At 40.7% G+C, this 12,517-nt stretch overlaps 2 long non-coding RNA genes across 2 annotated transcripts; both read left to right on the forward strand.

The window, feature by feature from the left end:
* Positions 1–323: 323 nt before the first annotated feature.
* LOC109419578 (uncharacterized) lies at positions 324–1,757 on the forward strand. The gene is made up of 2 exons (XR_003892471.2): positions 324–1,064; positions 1,144–1,757. It is a non-coding gene; the product is annotated as an uncharacterized LOC109419578 (long non-coding RNA).
* Positions 1,758–4,465: 2,708 nt separating this feature from the next.
* LOC109411941 (uncharacterized) lies at positions 4,466–5,295 on the forward strand. Its single transcript, XR_009997225.1, has 2 exons — positions 4,466–4,602; positions 4,682–5,295. It is a non-coding gene; the product is annotated as an uncharacterized LOC109411941 (long non-coding RNA).
* The last annotated feature ends 7,222 nt before the right edge of the window (positions 5,296–12,517 follow it).

A 12,517-nucleotide genomic window follows, 5' to 3' on the forward strand; every position in this document is an offset into this window, starting at 1 on the left:
CTTTCACAATTCCTTCAAGAATCCTTTAAGAAAAACCAATGAAGATTTAATATTTTTCTTCAAGGATTTTTCTAACTACACATTCATTCCCAAAGGATTCTTGTAGAAATTTTCTCAGGGGGTCCTACATAAATTCCTCCAAAGTTTCCTGCAGAAATTGTTCCAAGGAAATATAGAGGAGTTATGTTGTAGATTATTTATTTGCTCCAAAGAATTTGAGAGGAATTCATTTAGGCTTCTGCTTTGGGCTTTATTTGAGAAATAATCTAGATATACCGTCTACCCCCGTTGGTTTGACCTCATCTAATCTGAACACTTGTAACCGTTCGGTTCCCAGTTTACACTTGTCGGCTCCACCGCAAGTCCTTTTTCCTTTCCCCTCCCGAATACAACCCTGAAAATAAACAAAATACACATGCAGAGGCAGTTGGCACTCACTGGTTAATGATTTGTCAGTGGGTGAGCCTGTTTCACTTTCCCGTGTTCCTGACATTGATGCCAGACAAAAGTCGTGCAGTTTGAGCGTGGGTAAAATATACCCACTAATACTTATGGAATTCTCACTGACAGATGACGCTAGTGACCAGCGGACATTAGGGTGTGGAAACATGAACATAAAATTAACATAGCTGTCAAAAATAAAAATAAAATAATAATAGTAAGAATTGATTTCTATGAAGGGGAAGTTTTATAAAAGCCTCCTTGTTGGCAGAAGACGCTCTCTTTTTAATACCGATCCTCGAAAGGAATTGTAGTGCGCGCGCGAATAGTGTAATAATTCGAGGTTAGAATAATTGTTAAAAAGAAACCTCTTAGTGGTGAAAATTTCTATAATTTTGTGCTGTCTTTTCTTTAAATTTAGGATCAAAGTACAGAGTTGTTTGTCAACATAAGTGTTAGTAATTGCCATGCAGAAACAAAAACAAACAATTGGTTAGTAGTGTTAATAAGTGTTAGTACAAACATAAAAATTAATGTGTGTTAAAATTCATAGAACAAATAACAATAACGATCCACAACAACTGTTAAAATAGTCACTATGACTGGCTAAAATCAAGAAAAAGGTAAATAATATAAAGCTAAATAGTGAGGGTGTTTGAGGTTAGGTATGGTGCGTCACGGGTGCTAATTTCTGGTGATAAGGTCCACACCAGGGACCTTTTTCTTTTGTATTATTGTTCCAACAGTGACAGATGAACAACGGTTGACATTTCCGAAGATTGGGTAGTGGATGAGGTGGCTGTTCCGGATTTCCGTTATAATCGTCTCCGGTTCGAACAACTTGTGAGAAGCGCACGTCGGAAGAACGCCATTGTGATCCACCCGCCTTGCTGAAGCACATCCGCCATCTTCCATGTTCCGTCACCGTGAACCAATCGCCATTGTGTCCCAAAGCTTCTATGGAAGTAGCTCAACCACCAACCAACTACCGTTCGGCGATCCGTCGGCACGTGGGAAGTCAAGTGTCACGAACTGCCCCACCCTAGTTCGGTACCGTCGACATCATATCAGCCAAAACGCTACCAAGAACCGATTGCCCGATACTCCGTCGGCAATAGAGATGCCTCGCCTTCTGGCCAACTACCAAGAATTGGCCCACCCTAGTCCAGCAACCGTCGGGAAGAACCAAGCAAACCCGCTACCACCACTACCAACCGTCGCCAGGATCCGGATCCAGACTTCAAGTACCAAGCATGCGAAAGATAAGTACCCTTAAGTGACGTCACCCTTGTAAATAAACCCTATGTTATTAGATAGCTTCAGTGGTAGCCCATTATTTAGAGAGAGCAGCCCTGAATTATAGACTTTCTCACCCCTTTTTTTTGTGCGTTGTTTCCGGGTTCCGATAGAGAACCGTTCAAGCCTCGCCTTTGGAGTGATTGGTTATTTCTTAGCGTTTGTCCCCTAAATGTTTAGTTTGGACACCCTTACTCCGACACTTGCCCCTCATGTGAGTCAGAGTTCCATTGCATACTGTTCCTGCAACGATTTAGATCTCATTCATGGCAGTGGATGTATGGGAAAGAAAAGTCATTCATCGACCCTGCAGATTCCCACCCCCGAGCTAGCGAGTTACAAATTGGCGCCCAACAAAAATACAACTTCAACCCCATACGATTCCATTTCTCCCGGAAGGGGAGGTGAAAACAGAGCCCTGTTTTGCGAAACTGTTCGTTCTCCTAACGAAAGATGAATGAGAATAGTTTGATTCAGAACCAAATTTACCTGAGAATATTCAAACCCGATTTTGAAATGAACCCCGTTCGTGTGAAAATTTAGGATAACAAATTTGAAACTACTCGATAACTAACTAGAACTATGTAGAAATGCGTGAACCTACGGAAATCTTCGTATTATGTTTGAATCGAAACGCGTAAATCTATTAGGAAAGTGTTTAATGCACTGTGCAAAACTAGTATTTTTTCAAATTGTGTAATTTTCGTTCGTAACATTTCCCGAACGAAAATGAAACGACAGCTGAACGCGACGATTTCAAAATGCCGATCGATGTTGATTCGGAAAGTAATCGAAACTACGTGCGGGCAGTTTAGAACCCGATTAAAACACCGTATAGTAAATTTCAAATTACGAAAACTCGTAGAATGTTTCGTTTCCGACTCCGACACACAATCGCGAGCGTTACCGTTGACGCGAAAGACGAAGATGCAAATTCCTTCGTGGCTTTCCGTGACCGCTCAGCGGGAAGCCAAGCTCCATCTAATTCCAGAGTCACCTGGCACGAGACAAAATCCACCGAGAAACATGAGTCCGATCCAACCGTAGGATCTTACAAAAATCGCTTTCGACCATTCACAAACGAACACTAGCAAACACAATATAACACGTAATCGTCGCGCTTTCTCTTCGGTAAATCGTCGTTGAAACCGGAGGTAAATTAGATCGATAGTTAAAAACCATCCCCAAACGAAAAACAACTTCCAAAATGAATTTATTTCGACATTTTTGCTCCTGTTAGATACAGTGAGATACGAATTTTCTGCTCGGGTCTCTCATTTGAGCCCGAGATCACGTTATCGAAAGGCAAGTCCAACGATTCCATCGACGACCAGTGTCGCTCCAGCGAAGGATGCGAGTTATACCAAGGTCAAGAAATCACACTCGATCGGGACCAGTTCGATGGCTGGCGACACCCCATATCCCGTCGGTGTACATTTGTGGACGATCGTAGTCCAATAATCCTAGAATGAGGATTCATCAATCAGTCTTCAAGTCAGTCGCAATGATTGATTGATTACTTACGTTTTTCATTCATAGTTCCGGAACGAATAATTCAACGAAATTTGAACCTAGAAGGGGTAGAAACGATAACAATCCTATTACCGAAGCACTGTTTACAAAACTGATCTTACCTTATGGCAGCCAATCGCCTTCGCAAGAGAAAATTCTCTTTCCCGCGGATTCCTTCGAACAGTTTAATTGAAATCCGACCGGTAAATGACCACGGAACCGCGATACCGAGTACTCTCGAGAGCTTTCTGTTGCCGGACACGATTGAAAACCGCCACGTAAACCGCGAAACGTCGAGATAGAACGCGAAACATAGTACGAGGACTCGCGAACCGTCGTACTAATCGCGATGTAAACATAAACATTGGTTCATTGATTAACACTTTTCAACACAACAACAGTGTTGGTTATGAGTTACCGCTCGATTTGAGTACCTTTGCTTCGTCTAGAGTGACAAAGGTTAATAAGGCTAATAGAGTATCCCCGCAGAAGGGCATTTAAAATCAGTTTCACCATAATCAAAAGATGATCTTGGTAGAAGTACACGATTGAAACCATTTATTCAAAATGAATTTCATTCATTTTGAAGGAGGGACGATGGGGTATTGTAACCGTTCGGTTCCCAGTTTACACTTGTCGGCTCCACCGCAAGTCCTTTTTCCTTTCCCCTCCCGAATACAACCCTGAAAATAAACAAAATACACATGCAGAGGCAGTTGGCACTCACTGGTTAATGATTTGTCAGTGGGTGAGCCTGTTTCACTTTCCCGTGTTCCTGACATTGATGCCAGACAAAAGTCGTGCAGTTTGAGCGTGGGTAAAATATACCCACTAATACTTATGGAATTCTCACTGACAGATGACGCTAGTGACCAGCGGACATTAGGGTGTGGAAACATGAACATAAAATTAACATAGCTGTCAAAAATAAAAATAAAATAATAATAGTAAGAATTGATTTCTATGAAGGGGAAGTTTTATAAAAGCCTCCTTGTTGGCAGAAGACGCTCTCTTTTTAATACCGATCCTCGAAAGGAATTGTAGTGCGCGCGCGAATAGTGTAATAATTCGAGGTTAGAATAATTGTTAAAAAGAAACCTCTTAGTGGTGAAAATTTCTATAATTTTGTGCTGTCTTTTCTTTAAATTTAGGATCAAAGTACAGAGTTGTTTGTCAACATAAGTGTTAGTAATTGCCATGCAGAAACAAAAACAAACAATTGGTTAGTAGTGTTAATAAGTGTTAGTACAAACATAAAAATTAATGTGTGTTAAAATTCATAGAACAAATAACAATAACGATCCACAACAACTGTTAAAATAGTCACTATGACTGGCTAAAATCAAGAAAAAGGTAAATAATATAAAGCTAAATAGTGAGGGTGTTTGAGGTTAGGTATGGTGCGTCACGGGTGCTAATTTCTGGTGATAAGGTCCACACCAGGGACCTTTTTCTTTTGTATTATTGTTCCAACAGTGACAGATGAACAACGGTTGACATTTCCGAAGATTGGGTAGTGGATGAGGTGGCTGTTCCGGATTTCCGTTATAATCGTCTCCGGTTCGAACAACTTGTGAGAAGCGCACGTCGGAAGAACGCCATTGTGATCCACCCGCCTTGCTGAAGCACATCCGCCATCTTCCATGTTCCGTCACCGTGAACCAATCGCCATTGTGTCCCAAAGCTTCTATGGAAGTAGCTCAACCACCAACCAACTACCGTTCGGCGATCCGTCGGCACGTGGGAAGTCAAGTGTCACGAACTGCCCCACCCTAGTTCGGTACCGTCGACATCATATCAGCCAAAACGCTACCAAGAACCGATTGCCCGATACTCCGTCGGCAATAGAGATGCCTCGCCTTCTGGCCAACTACCAAGAATTGGCCCACCCTAGTCCAGCAACCGTCGGGAAGAACCAAGCAAACCCGCTACCACCACTACCAACCGTCGCCAGGATCCGGATCCAGACTTCAAGTACCAAGCATGCGAAAGATAAGTACCCTTAAGTGACGTCACCCTTGTAAATAAACCCTATGTTATTAGATAGCTTCAGTGGTAGCCCATTATTTAGAGAGAGCAGCCCTGAATTATAGACTTTCTCACCCCTTTTTTTTGTGCGTTGTTTCCGGGTTCCGATAGAGAACCGTTCAAGCCTCGCCTTTGGAGTGATTGGTTATTTCTTAGCGTTTGTCCCCTAAATGTTTAGTTTGGACACCCTTACTCCGACACTTGCCCCTCATGTGAGTCAGAGTTCCATTGCATACTGTTCCTGCAACGATTTAGATCTCATTCATGGCAGTGGATGTATGGGAAAGAAAAGTCATTCATCGACCCTGCAGATTCCCACCCCCGAGCTAGCGAGTTACACACTTTTTAATTTGACCCCTTTAATCTGCACATCGTTCAAACTAAAAATGGTTCAAACGTCATTCTCCTCATGGAACGGAGTGACACGGAACGCAGAATCAAAACAAAACAGATAATAAAGGTTACCATCAGCAGGGATGGGAACACTCACTTGCAACGAGTTACATTCACTTGCTATTTTCTCAGCTCAGAAGCGTGCAATCAATAAACGATGTATGGGCGACATTTGCCTTGTGATTTCGTCTAATACTTTGCCGAATAGAGTAGGGGTCGCACACGAATCCCAAGGTCGTGACAGAGCTGTGAAAGCGAATCTCCACGAGGTGAGTGTAATTTACATTCACCCCGTGGAGAGTTGCCTTCGCAGCTCCCTCACGACTTCGGTATGCGAGTGCGACCCCTACTCTATTCGGCAAAGTTTTAGACGAAATTACAAGCTAAAAGTCGTCCATACATCGTTTCTTGATTGCACACTTCTGAGTTGAGAAAACTGCAAGTGAGTGTAACTCTTTCCAAGTGAGTGTTCCCATCCTTGACCATCAGTATGTTTTTCGATGCCCATAGGGTTACTAGAAATTCAAGTTTAAAACCAACCCCGTTGGTTTGCATGACGTGTCGTTCAAACCAACGAGGGTAGACGGTAATTACTTTTTTTTACAAGAATCTCTTTGTTTTCAAAATTTCTTCAGGAATTCTTTATGTACATAAATCCTCAAAGTACTCCTAGTACTTCTAGTACTTTTTCATAGTACTGTAGTAATCCTTCAAGAATGTCATCAGAGATACCTCCAAAATCAATCCAATGATTCTTCCCGAATACATATTCTTTCTTCAATGATTCCGATGGGTCGTTACAAGTAGAGTACTTCGGGAAATTGTGACAATTCTATCATATTCCTAAAAACGTCATCCATATTTTTGTGCACTTTTTAAAGTGTAAAGGGTATTTTGGCTAAATGACACCTAATAAAGCGGCATCGACCACTTGACATGAAAACGAACAACAAAAGCAGATTAGCAAAAAAAATACCGTTTATCCCCATTAGTTTGACCTTTACATCATGCAAAGCAATGGGGAACCTTTATACAGTAGACGTTCGGTCGATGCAAGCGGTTTCATTGCAATGCTTTTTAACTGCAAGTCCGGTAAGTACAACAAATTTGCAGTTATCGAACAGCCATCCGTCAAAAGGGTGCACCGTGTTCACCCAAATGAATATTCCAATGAATTTGCCGTTCATTTAACGTCAATTGATGGGTTGTTAACGCCTGTCTGACATTGCAGTTATCGAATTTTGTTCGCTACGAGCATAAAAAAACGTTCGGCTATCTGAGCTTCTTATAAATTTTGCGTTCCGTTTCACCCCGTTCCATGAAAATAATGACAAATAAACCATTTTCAGTTTGAACGTGTTCAGATTAAATGCGGGCAAACCAACGGCGGTGCACGGTAGCAATATAGGTGACTCACCGTTGTTGTACTTATGTACTAGTGCGTTTAATCGGTATGCCTATTTAATCCTAAGCTTATCATATATATAAAATCCCAGAGTTGTCTGTCCTTCCGTCACGCTTTGAAATGTTTCATTGAAATGTTTCACACAGTATGAAAGGTATACAACTAATTGCATTGTTTCATCGATGCATTGATACATTGTCACATTGATGCATCGTTGCATTGGTGAATCGTTGCATAAACGTACATATCGTTGCATCGTTGCGTTGATGCATCGGTTCATCGTTTCATTGTTGCATTGTTACATTGGTTTCATCATTGTATTAGTTGCAAGAGATTCGTAAAGCAATGTATTGCTGTATCAATCCTGTAGAATGTTCTAGAAGTTTCATTCATTCCAAGAATAAGAACCCTACAACAGTCGTTTATGAACCAATATTGGTTACATATGTAGTATACCTTCTGGCGCTTCTCTACGAGATACCCAATGCTGAGTGAAATGTTTCACACATGAATTGTTTCGAAAGCTTCTAAGGAAACCTAGATAAATTTTCCTTTCCGAAGATTCTAGGATCTTCTTGATTCGATGAAAATACTAATATAATTTAAAAAAATCCTAAAATTAGGCACTTAATCTCTATCTGCAAAGAAAGATAAATGTCAAAAGGATAAAAAATAAGCTTTATTTGTAGAACGTGGTTAGCCACGTTGGGTCTGCTTGTCATATATTTAGAAGCCCAGCGTTGTCTGTCTATCTGTCCGTAACGCTTTGAAATGTTTTGTTGAAATGTTTCATCATAGTTGTATCAAATTTATAAAAAATCGAGAACTTTCTGGATGTGTTTTGACTTTCCAGAAATAACAAGAACCTTCTGGAATGTTCTGGAACATCAATATTGTATAGATTCCAGGAACTTTCTGGAAGTTGCTGAAGGTTCCAGAAAAAAAAAGAACGTTCTAGAATGTTCTGGAGTATTTATCTTCTTAAAGTTTCAAGTATCTTCTTGAAGTTTCTGGACGCTTCAAAAGAAGGGGAAGAACCTTCTGCAGCATTATGAAACATCTTCGACTTCTTTTTCTTGGTGTAACATCTCATCTGGGATAAAGCCTGCTTCTCAGCTATGAGTTTCTTTGAGCTCTACCACAGTTATTAACTGAGAACTTTCTCTTTTAATGACCACTCTAAGTTGTAATACTTTTTCGAAAAGAACCTTCTAGAATGTTCTCCACATGAAACCCAATGAATGTTCTGGCACATCAAATTACATAAAATTTTGAGACATTTCTGGAGATGATTGAATGTTTAAAAAGGAAGAATAATAATCTACGGGTATGTTCTAGATCATCCAAATTCTTAAGATTCTAAGACATTTCTAGATGTTACTTTTTTGAGGTATTTCTAAAAGCTACTGAATGTTAAAAAACCTCTAGAATATTCTGGAGCATCAAACTGCTTTAAATACCTGGAACTTTAAAAAAAAAACTCCTGAAACATTAAAAGCATCAGGAAGAATAAGAAAACGAACCTTCTGGAATTTCCTGGAACATATTTTTTTAATGTCGAGAATGTTCGGGGAGTTGGTGAGCGTTCATGAAAAAATATAAAATGAACCTTCTAAAAAGTTCTGGAACATCAAAATTAATTAAATTTCGAGAACTTTCTGGAGATTAGTAAACGTTCAAGAGAGAAGCATTTTGAAGAGAGATTCTGGAATGTTTTCGGAAATTTTACAGAAACAGCTGAACATTCTAGAAATCTCTGTGTAACTAATAAAAGTGTAACTGGAATTTTAAAAACAATCTTTCTCTAGCTAACGTGGCTAGCCACGTCGGGTCAGCTAGTCATACACTCCCGTTCAAAAGTTTGGGGTCACCCCCTCAAAAACATGTCATTTTTTTAGGCCCATATCTCCGCCAATTTGCGTCCGATTTCAAAACCCTAGGTTTCATTCAAAAGATAATAAGTCAAAGAAACTTTGAACATGATTTAAAAGAAACTTTTTCAAAAAATTTTGTATGTAAACTTAACCCAAAAAATAATTATAATTGAACTATAGATGACGAAGATATCACCAAATCACTTTTCCATGTTTTACGAAAGTGACCCCAAACTTTTGGCCGATACATCATATTGAGGGGTGACCCCAAACTTTTGGTCGATGACATCAAGGATTAATTTACTTAATAACTTTTTTTCTAGATTTTTTAAGTCAAGTTCTGTAAAAAGCAGTTGAAAGCTAATAGAAAATGGGTCATATTACCGCTCTCATCTTAAAATTTGGTCGACCCAACTTCCAGCGACACTGCCGTAAGTTTTTATTCATTTTTTAGAAAATTTGGGAACTTTGGGTTAAGTTTACATACAAATTTTTTTGAAAAAGTTTCTTTTAAATCATGTTCAAAGTTTCTTTGACTTATTATCTTTTGAATGAAACCTAGGGTTTTGAAATCGGAAGTAAATTGGCGGAGATATGGGCCTGAAAAAATGACATGTTTTTGAGGGGGTGACCCCAAACTTTTGAACGGGAGTGTATATATAAAATCCCAGAGTTATCTGTCCTTCCGTCACGCTTTGAAATGTTTCATTGAAATGTTTCACCAAAGTTGTATCACTTAAGAAATAATAAGAAGAACTTTTTGGAATGATCTGGAACATCAATATTCTGAAAATTCCAAGAACTTTCTGGGAGTCACTGAAAGCTCCAGAAGAAAAAAAGAAGAAAGTTCTGGAATTTTTCGGAGTATTGAATTTCTTAAACATTCGAGACCTTCTAGAAGTTTCTGGACGCTCCAGAAAGAAAAGATGCAATATTATGAAACATCTTCTTTTTGGCATAACGTCCCAATTGGAACAAAGCATGATTCTCAGCATGCTAATTTTGAGGAAATTACTGAAAATTTCAGAAAAAAAAGAAGAACGTTCTGAATTATTAAACTACTTCAATTTTCGAGAACTTGCCGGAAGTCTCTGAAAGTTCTTTTACCCTCAGCATAATTTGGCTAAATACCCGCGAGTTTACTGCTCGGCTGTATGTGCTCCGAACATTAACTCACGGTGGTATCAGGTATCAGGTATCAGTAGGTCGGCTCTAGAGGCACGTTCTCCTCCATTTGGGAAATTTGTGCCATCGCCATGAACACGAGCCTATTCATCATTTACCTGACGGAGAAGGGAAGGAAAAAGGATAGGAGATGGGAAAGGACAGGTAAGGGAATAGGATCGTCATACTCGCAAAAGCGTACCACAATGGGTTCACATAGCGTCCTGAAAAGGACACTGTAATAACGCATAAGCGTGCCACAATGGGTTCGAACAGCGCCCTGAGAAGGGCACTGTGATAATGCATAAAGCGTAAAGAGAGCCTATAGCTCTTTACCACAGCGGGTCAAGAACAACAGAACGTCCTGAAGATTCAGGTTTCTGAAGTCAGTTTCACTTAATAAGTGTTTCCCGAGTACTCGGAAACGCAATTGCGCAAAAGCTGGACAGTTACATATTAAATGATACGAAGTTCCATAATCGGATTCACAGCTATCACATGCAAATGAATCAGCTTGCTGAATATTCGCCATGTGATAACTGAGTCGGCAGTGGCCAGTCAATACTTTGACCAGCATGCTGCAATTCTGCTTTGACAGATTTGTTAGATACTTTGCCACCCCTAGAGATGGCTCAGTACAATACAATTTTGTTTGACGACATGACTCCAAACTATTCCAGTATTGTTTGTGCTGAGTGGCAGCCCAGGTGTCAATCTGAAGCTTCACCCAACACTTGGATACCGGAATAGCTGGCTCAGGGCCAATGAAGTCATGTGATGCTCCAGTGCGAGCTAACTCATCAGCCAATTCATTTCCAGCGATGGAAGAATGGCCAGGTACCCATACAAGGTGAACAGCGTTTGCTGAATTCAGCTCCTCAATTTGAGTTCGACAAGCGATAACTATCTTCGACCTGGAGTTGGCCGAAGCAAGTGCTTTAATAGCAGCCTGGCTATCTGAACAGAAGTATATTACTTTGCCCATTACGTGCTGCTGAAGTGCTGATTGCACTCCGCACATAAGAGCAAAGATTTCGGCCTGAAAAACGGTGCAGTGTCTGCCAAGTGAATAAGACTGATACAGCCTTAGCTCACGAGAATAAACACCAGCACCTGCTCGACCTTCGAGAAGGGAGCCATCAGTGTAACATACGATGCCGTCTGAAATACTTCTCTCCAGATAACCAGATGTCCACTCTTCCCGGGAAGGGAATTTCGTGGAAAATGTCCTATATGGAAAATTACAAGCAATTGTAAGATCACTTGGAGCAAGGACAACTTTGTCCCAATTCACCAAAAGTGGAAACAACGAGGTGTGTGTTGAACTGCGGTTCACAGGAGTTTCCTCTAGTAAACCGAGTACCCATAGACGGTAAGTGCAAGAAAGTGCTTCTCGTTTGAGATGAATGTGTAGTGGGACAACGTCAAAGAGAACTTCGAGCGCTGCCGTGGGAGTTGAAGAGAACGCTCCAGACATCGCCATTAAGCACATCCTTTGGAGATGGCCTAACTTTGATTGGACCGTTCTCACTTCGCCCTTTTGCCACCACACAAGACATCCATAGGCCAATATTGGCCGAACAACAGTTGTGTAGATCCATTTGATATACTTGGGTTTTAGACCCCAAGTTGTACCAAAGGTTCGCCGGCATTGCCCGAAGGCCATACAAGCTTTCTTGATTCTGAACTCAACATGAGGTGTCCAGGAAAGCTTGGAATCAAGAATGACTCCAACGTACTTTACCTGTTCAGTCACATTGATTTCAGAATCAAAGAGACGTAAAGTTCGAACACCATTACGGTTTCGCTTTTCCGTGAAAAGAACAATAGATGTTTTACTCGGATTTACCGAAAGGCCATATTGGCGACACCAACCCTCAACTACCTGAAGAGCGTTTTGCATCAGGTCGAAAAGGGTGCTGATGCACATACCGACTAACAATGTTAGGTAGTCGTCGGCAAAACCATAAGTAGGAAAACCGCTATTATTGAGTTGCCTCAATAGCGTATCTGCTACGAGATTCCATAAAAGTGGTGATAAGACTCCCCCTTGGGGGCATCCACAAACACTCAATTTCCTAATCGCCGCTTGACGCAATGTCGAGAAGAGATGTCGGTTTTTGAGCATTTGGTGAATCCAATTGGAAATCATTGGAGATATACCATGACCCCGTGCGGCTTCCAATATGGCATCGAAAGGCACGTTGTCAAAGGCACCCTCGATATCTAAGAAAACACCCAAGCAGGATTGCTTTTGAGCGAATGCCTTCTCGATATCGTAAACAACTTTGTGTAAAAGAGTCACAGTGGACTTTCCAGATTGGTAAGCATGTTGGTTCACATGAAGAGGCACATTGGCCAGATAAACATCACGGATGTGATGATCCACAATGCGTTCTAAGCA

This window comes from Aedes albopictus, chromosome 2, assembly GCF_035046485.1.
Source record: "Aedes albopictus strain Foshan chromosome 2, AalbF5, whole genome shotgun sequence".
Taxonomy (NCBI): domain Eukaryota; kingdom Metazoa; phylum Arthropoda; class Insecta; order Diptera; family Culicidae; genus Aedes; species Aedes albopictus.